We start from the raw sequence: 8,063 nt of genomic DNA, 5'->3' as shown, positions 1-8,063 counted from the left end.
TGTTATGAATAGGGCATTGTGAACATTCTCATACATTGGTAAACATTTCTGTTGAACGTATATTCAGAAGTACAATTGCTTGGTTGGGGCCTGCGACCTTTCTCCTGGGTCGGGTTCTCTCCCAGTATAATGGAAGTCTTGACATATAACAGGTGCTCAATAGAGACGTACTGCATTAATAATAAACTAGGAGCTGACATTTGTTGAGTTCTAACCATACACCAGGCTCTGTTCTAAGCATCTTCTGTGCGATGCCTCACTTGACCCTCACTATAGCCCTTTAAAGTAAGTATAAATATGCCCAGTTCACAGAGAGGAAAACTGAGGGCCAGAAAAATTAAGGAAATAGCCCAAGTGTACACAGTTCAAAGTTTGTAAAACCAGGATTCAAACCCAAAGAGCTGGCTCCAGAGCCCATGCTCATGGCCACCAGGCTACAATGGCAATAGTCACCACAGTGTTCAGAGCTAAGGTGCCCGGATCCGGAAGAGAAGCTGCGAGAGTGGGAAGGAAGGAACGGAGAGGGGGAGGGTCAGCAGGGCCTGGCCATGCTCGCAGACCTTGTTTGAAGGATGGGTGTGACAAGCTGGGGAAATGAGACACCAGCTGCGTCCTGGGGCTTTCTGCTGGACGCTGGGGAGAATGGAGGGCCGTCGACAGAAGCCAGGAAGAGCAAAGGTGACCGCAGATGGCAGGCAGGAGGGGGCATTTTAGATGGTTTGAGCTTGAAGAGGAAGGAGTCACCAGGACAGTGTGGCTGGAGGAGGCTGGAGATCAAAGATGGGTCAGGTCAACACAGAAAAAAGAGTTCAGGTGGAGAATCTGAGTTGTCTGCACCGAGGGGCAGAGTGGGTAATCAGATTGGCTGAGCCAGAGGACGTGGGGAAGGAGAAAACAAGAATGTGTGTATGTCGCTGCGTATAACCTCTCATCACCCCGTCCGGCCCCACTGCCCGCGCTGGCCGGCCGCCCTGGGCTCTGGCTCTGCCCAGGCGAGTGCAGTGGCCTCCCCTGCCCCGCCCCCGCCCGGCTTCCACTGCTGCTCCCGCAGTGAGCGCTAAAGGGCCCCTGTGGAGACCAAGCCGGACCACACTGCTCCTTTTCCCTCTGAGAAACGCCTCAGGCAGCCTCAGCCCTCGTGCTCCATTGCTCTCCCCCTTGCTCACCGCGCTTACACCTCATTGGCTTCCTTGCGGTTCCCTGAAAGCACTAGGCATGCCCCCACCTCAGGACCTTTGCACAGGCTGTTCCCTCTGCCCAACATCATCTTCCAGATGTTCCTGCAGCTCATCCCCTTGATCTCCTTCCAATTAGACTCACAAGTCACCATTTCACCGAGAACTCACCCAGGCCACTGTCTTCCAATCTCCCTGATGCACGTAGCACATACAAACCACCTTTTAACACACTGCATAGCTTCCTAACAACACGTATTATTTGTTGCTGAATTCCACAAGCACCAGGACTTTGTCTGCTTTGTTCATGGATGGATCCTTAGGACCTAGAACCTCAGGACAGTACCAGGCTCAGTCATTACTGAATGAATGAAATAATATATCTTGCTTTTTAAAAAAGGATTCAATGGGGCTTAGACAAGTAAATATGCAGTTGACAAGGAGGGTCTGCCCAGGTCACAATGATTTCCCAGGGCCATGTCAGCGTGGGTTAGAGCTCACATGGCCCTCACCCCACCCCTGCCTGCCACCCCTGACCCTCAAACTCAGTACTTCTCAGAGTGGGGTTCCCCCACCAGAAGCATCAGCATCTCTTGGGACCTGGTTTGAAACACAAATATCTTGTGGCCCATTCTGGACTCACAGAAACCCTGGAGGTGGGACTCATAAATCTGTGTTTTAATAAATCCTCCACCTTATTAAAATTTATGTACCAGAATCAGAAGAAAACAGTGGTGTCCTGCTGCCCCCTTGTGGCATTTTGGTGCATGAACCGCAGAGCGGCCACCTTCAGGAAGGAGCCCTGGGAGACTGGGGTACAGCTGCCTCCTCCTGTTTCACAGATGGAGAAACTGAGTCTCAGAGAAGAAAGACACCTTAGCCAAGGTCTCAGAGTGAAGGAGTGATAGAGACAGGCATAGGATTCTTTCCTATTTGTGACCAATGCAAAAGTTTTCTTAAAATGTTATTTAAACAGATGCCTGTAATGGCCCCTCCTGGGCCGAGAGCCAGGCCACCTCCACCCATCCCCTGGCTGACTCCCTGGCCCCTCTGCCCACAGTCCAGCTCCTTCCTCCCACAGGCCACACTGTGAAGCCAGAAGGATCTTTCTGAAGCACAATTACGCTTATGTCACTCCACTTGAACCCCTCCGAGGCTCAGCATCGCCCTCTGGGTTCAGTCCAGGCTCCTTCCATGACTCACGGGCCTGCTGTGCCTTCCAGACCCTTCTGTGCTCCAGCCACACTGGACAGACAGCTCAGAGGGTTAGCGGCTCTGGCCCGGGCCTCCCCCGGGGCTGTGCCCTCTGCCGGGGGCGCTGCTTCCCCCTGGCCCCCGGAGGACCCCTGATTATTCTCCATTAGCCACAGTTTCCATGCCTACCCGAGGCCGGCCGGCCCCAGTGCCCTGGCTCCTGACCCCTCTGGCCCGCCCGGGTGCTGTCCTCCTACCATTCTACTGCTCCTACTCCCACATCTTCTGTTTTCCCTGTCTTCCGGTTCATTCCCACCCATATACACACATGTTGGTCCTTTTCCTAGTGCTGCAAAGGGTGCAGCCCACCAGCCCGTGCCCATACCGGCTACTCTGGTAGCAGGAGGTGGAGTGCCCTCTTCAAGGGGCACCTGCACCAGCCTGGGGAGGGTACCTGGGAAAGGTCAGGCCACACACATATGGCCACCTGGACCATCAAAAAGTCCACCTGCCGCTTCATGGCCAAAATGTGGTTCTAGGGTCTAAGGCACCTTCTGAGCAATGGGGTCATGATTTAGCTAATTCTCAAGAACTCATCTTTTTTCCTCTTCTGCTGCAATTAATTATAATGTCAGGGAGAACCCAAGGGCAAGGGCCTAGGCTTCTTGGACACCCTGAGGCTGGCCGAGGAACCTAGTCGCAAGTGGCCCCCTCGCACTGGCTTGTTTGTCATCTGTAGCGCATTTGCTGGTTTCTGGCCCCTCACCACTGGCTTTTATAAAAATGGTTCCAATCTCATCACTGGACTAGGTCTTTCTGTCCACTCTCTGTCGGACGGGCACCACGTAACGTGAGCTTCTCCAGGTGCTTCTCCCCAGCCCTGAGGCCAGCGGGGGGTCACACATGAGTGGCTGGTTTTGATTCACCCCCTTCTCGCCTCAAGGACGGGACCTCCATGTCCCAATGACCCTCCTGCCTCCTTCCGTCTCTGAGACGTCGCATTCACATCCTGTCCTCCTTTCTTCCTCTTTGATTCTGCTCGTGCCCCACTCTCAACCCCACTAAAGCCCAAGGTTTTAGACTCTTGTGGCAGCCACACTATCTCACCCCAACTCCGGACAGCCAGCCCAGGGTCTCGACGTGACCCCTGTGCAATGTAAAGGTCCCCTAGGTCCTTTCGCCAGCTCAGCCAGATTGCTCACATATTTTAACTGGATGGCCAAAAAAATGACAAATATAGTTTAAAATTTTATGTCAGCAGTCATGTTCTTAATGTTTCCTTAATCATTGTGGTGTTAGAGCTGCTGGATCCAGCCATGCCTGAACTTTTTAGTGATATGAATCAATAAATTATCTTTATCACTTAAACTAGTTTGAATTGGGTTCCTCTGGCTTGAATTAAAAGAGACACAACAAATCATTGTATGTAGTCATGTATTGTAATTACCTGTTCCTTCTTGACTTTTACGTTGGGCTTTGCATCCTAGAAGTTAAGTAGATTTTTTTATTCCTTCCTATGTCCCCAAAGCCCTGCCTGGGACCTGGGACATGGTCGGCGTTTACTACATGTCTGCTGAATGGTGACTGAGGCTTGGACTCTAGCCTTGACTCTGCCTCCAGTCTGTGACCTTGAGCATCCGATCCTCCTTTCTGAGCCCGTTCCCGACTCTGCCCAGGGGAGACGGTCATCTTGGCCCCGCCCTGCTTGAGAGCTGCCATGAGGACCAGAGGAGCCCTGGCGTAGGAGAACCCTTGGCAAACGCTAAAGTCCTGCATACACAGGAACTAGAGTTGTATTTCCAAGGATGTACATTTTGCCCTAATTTCATCAGTGCCCCCCAACAGACTGTGGGTCTTGGGGGCACAAAACAGACAGCATGTTGGAGCAGCAGGAGGCTCTGAGCAGAGCAGCTTCGACGGCCCCCAGCACCGCCTGCACCCGACACCGGACTGGTCGTATTGTACCTGCAGATGAAACGAGCAAGAGGGATCCCCGGTGTCCAGCACCTGCCTCCCACACCCTCCTGCTAGAACTCATTGAGATAAGGGGTCCCATAGCTCCTTAAATTTGAGTCATTGCAAGGGGTGTGATAATTAGGCAGAGGCTGGCTGGTTGTTCTCTAAATTCTCTCCCTTTTCCTCTGGGGCACGCAGAGAGGAACCACACTTCCCAGCCAGGTGACTGAGGTCAGGCCATGGGACAGGACTCCAGATCTGGACCATCCGCCCCCCTTACAATCCTCTACACTCACTCTGCCTCCCACCCCTGCTCCCATGTGGAAGACCCAATGGAGACTCCAAGGTTCTACAACACGGTTCTTAACTTTTCTTTTTGAGCCCAGGACTCCTGGGCAGCTGGTAACGTCTATGCTCTCCTTCTCCGAGTGGCAGTATTCAACGTATAAAATACAATGCCTGGGGTTACAAAGGGAGCAAATTGTCAAACTATGGTAACTAAATCAAAAAAGGGAGATAGTCATTATATAAGTTTCTTTTTTAACATTAAATCACAAGATCTAGTCTCATTACCATCATTTTAGGGTGGCGATAGAATAAAGAGCATTTCGGCATCTCTGCTATAACTGCCGTGTGACAGGAAAATACCTCTGATTCCTTTGGGCGATATTAAGTGTGTTATCTACATTCATAATTGAAGGAAGTGCTAAATGTCAGCTAGAGGTCAGTGTAAAGGTGCAATTATATTCCCTTTCAAGTTCAGAAATCCCTGAAATCCATCCACAAATCCATTGGGGATCTGTTGTCTCTGGGGTAAGAATCTCTGCTTTAGGGCACAACAAAGCCACAAGAAAAGAAGGAGCCTGTGTCCTTGGGTGACCACATAGAACAGAGACCCCTCCAACACTTACACAAACAAGAGGAAAAGACTCTAGTAAGTCCTCACCTACCATCGTGGATAGGTTCTAAGTGAGGCGACAAAACCAATTAGACCACCAGTTAATTGATAGGAACGAGTTAGGTTCCTACGGCATATTTCTGGTCACAAAAATACAACCAAACTTCTAAATAAAGACCGAAAACACTTCTAACATTAAACATTGAAATAAATATGAGCTATGCGTACATTTAAGAAAGATGAGTAAAAACAAGAAACATCACAATTTTCCTTATTCTAGTTCAGGGTCACAGTGGCTGGAGCCTGTCCCAGCAGCTCAGGGCGCAAGGCGGGACCCACCCTGGGCAGGACGAGTTTCCCTCGCAGGGTGTGCTCACTCTCAGACTGCGACGAGGCACACACACTAACTCACCTCTTATGCACACCTGTGGGGTGTGGGCGGCAACCCACGCAGACGTGGAGAGCCTGTGCAAACTCCACGCAGACAGCGGCCGGGCCAGGAGTTCATTTTTATCCTCTCACTGATATTATAACGAAATGGCTTTGAACAAAACGATGTTATCCGAGGACCTGCTGAATTTTTTCCTAGGAACATCGTGACTCCGGAGCCAGGGCCGATTTATTGTTCCAGCTGGGTGACACTGAGCAAGTCATTAGCCCCTCAGAACCATCTATATTCCCATAAAGAAAACGAAGACTCAGATTCAGCTTTACGGGGCAGTCATGAGGAGTCAAGGGAACAACAGCCCTGAACGCTTGCAAACTCTGCGGTAATTTATAGCCTAGGTCTTCTAACACCAGCCGGCGAGCTGGTGCTAAAAATGAGGGCGGCAGTAAAATCTCATTAAGGTAAATGGATTCCATCTGTAGAACTGTCCTTTACTCTGAACTTGTGACCTTCCTCATTTGAGGGGTTACAAAACTCATTCTTTCCTAAAATGAGGGTGGTTATAAATAGTACTTCTGGATTTTTTTCCATTGTGCTTACTCTGCAAACAGAGTTGGCCATGTTATTTGAATTCACAATCACTTGACAAAACATGGTGATTTTCTGAAGACCAAAAAGCGTGAGAATCCTTGCTTTCCACCGCCACCATAGTCATTCTTATTATCACTCCAAACGAACAGAGCTTAGAGAGGATTTGGTTCCTGGTCTGGCATGAGTTTGAATCATAATATTGAACATGCACTGAGGCTTTTCATGTGTCCCGAACTGAGCTAAACACTTTACGCGTAGAGCTGGTTTACTGCATAATCTGAATTTGGTGAAGGACATGCACAAATGGGTTTAGCGTTTCTTCAACCGCAGCCTTTGAACACGTTCAATCAAATCTCTCCTGCTCCATGCCTTTTAGTTCAGTTTGAACATGGAATCATATTCTGTTTAACACTCCCTCCAAATCAAGCTTGACCCCTCGCCTCAAGAATGCATTGTTATTTAATTTAACAAAGTATTAAATAGCCTAACTAGGTGAACCTTATGATGCTATGCAACTGACAGATACTAAGGCCCAGAGAGGTGAGGTAACTTGCCCAAGGTCACACAGCTCCTAAGTTACAGGCACAGGATTCAAACCCAGGCTGCCTGGTTCCAGAAACTTGCCCTTAATCTCTGCTCACCATCTCCTGCAGCACTGAGAGCAGCGTGAGGGTCCTTCCGATCTCCCACCCTTTCTACGTTCTTTCTATTCCTGTGCATGAGGCCCTAGAAGGAACAGCGGAGGACAGGGGACAAAAATCTAGCTGGTGCTTTTTCAAGTCCTCTCAGGAAGATGGATTCTTTCTGTGTGGCAAGTGTCCAAAGGTTGGCATTCCAGGGCCACATGAGTAGCTTGTTCAGGGGTCCCTGTATTGGTGTCCTGGCTGTTGAGGGAAATCTGGGGCCCCCTGACCTCTCTCGGGCGCTGTCCCCGGAAGTGCACTTCACAGACTCTTTCTGCCAGGGTCTCTTTCCTGGAAAGCAAAGGGAGCATCTCCTTCAGGCAGGAGGATGGCCAGATGGCCTGGCCCCGCCCGGCTCAGGGAAAGCTCACCCATTCTTACGCAGCCAAATGGCAGGTGTGGGGAAGGCCACCCACCCCCCACCCTGCCATCACTCTGTCAGCACTTTCTCCCCACACAAACGGGCACCAAGGCATATCTGCAAGCCTGGCCAACAAACAGAGAATCGGATGCCGCTCACCTCTCTGGCAGGAACCGCAAACCTCCCCAAGTGGAACCTGTCAGAGTTCCACAGGTGGAGCACCCTTTTTCTTTTCCCCCCAAGAGAGCAAAACAGGTATATCGTTTCTCCCTGCTCTAGAAAATCATTCCCAAACTCTAGTCTTCAGCTTATGGAGGCTGAGGGGGTGGGAATCGGGTTCCCTAAGAAGGTATGATGTCCCTAAGAAAGTCCCCCAGGAGTGTCTGTGGCTTTCTGCAATATGGGGTATCCAGCGCCTTGTGTCCTTGCTTTGGGGCTTTAGCTGAAATATGAGACAAAAAAAAAGTCCCATTTATGAGTCCATTATATGTATGTCACCTTAATTTTATCCTCACAATGGCCCTATTAGGTAAGTTTATTAATTAGGGTAATGGTAGCTGCTATAGCAAGCCCCCAGTTCAGTGGCTTAACATAATAGAAATTTATTTCTTACTCACATAATATTCCAAGGCAGGTGTTCCTGGTTGGAGGGTGGCATTCCTTCATGGGATGAACCAGGTGACTATCATGTTACAGCTCCACCATCCTCTTGGATCTCAGGGCATCCTGCATCTAGACTGCAGAAAGGGAGAAACTCACCTGCTTCCTAAATGCCCCACCTGGAAGAGACACTCACCACTCCCACTCACTTTTCATT

The sequence above is a fragment of the Pteronotus mesoamericanus genome, unplaced genomic scaffold (genome assembly GCF_021234165.1).
Source record: "Pteronotus mesoamericanus isolate MK-2021 breed Mesoamerican mustached bat unplaced genomic scaffold, CSHL_Meso_final contig_25, whole genome shotgun sequence".
Taxonomy (NCBI): domain Eukaryota; kingdom Metazoa; phylum Chordata; class Mammalia; order Chiroptera; family Mormoopidae; genus Pteronotus; species Pteronotus mesoamericanus.
The sequence above is the reverse complement of the archived record's forward strand: the minus strand, read 5'-3'. Positions refer to the sequence as shown.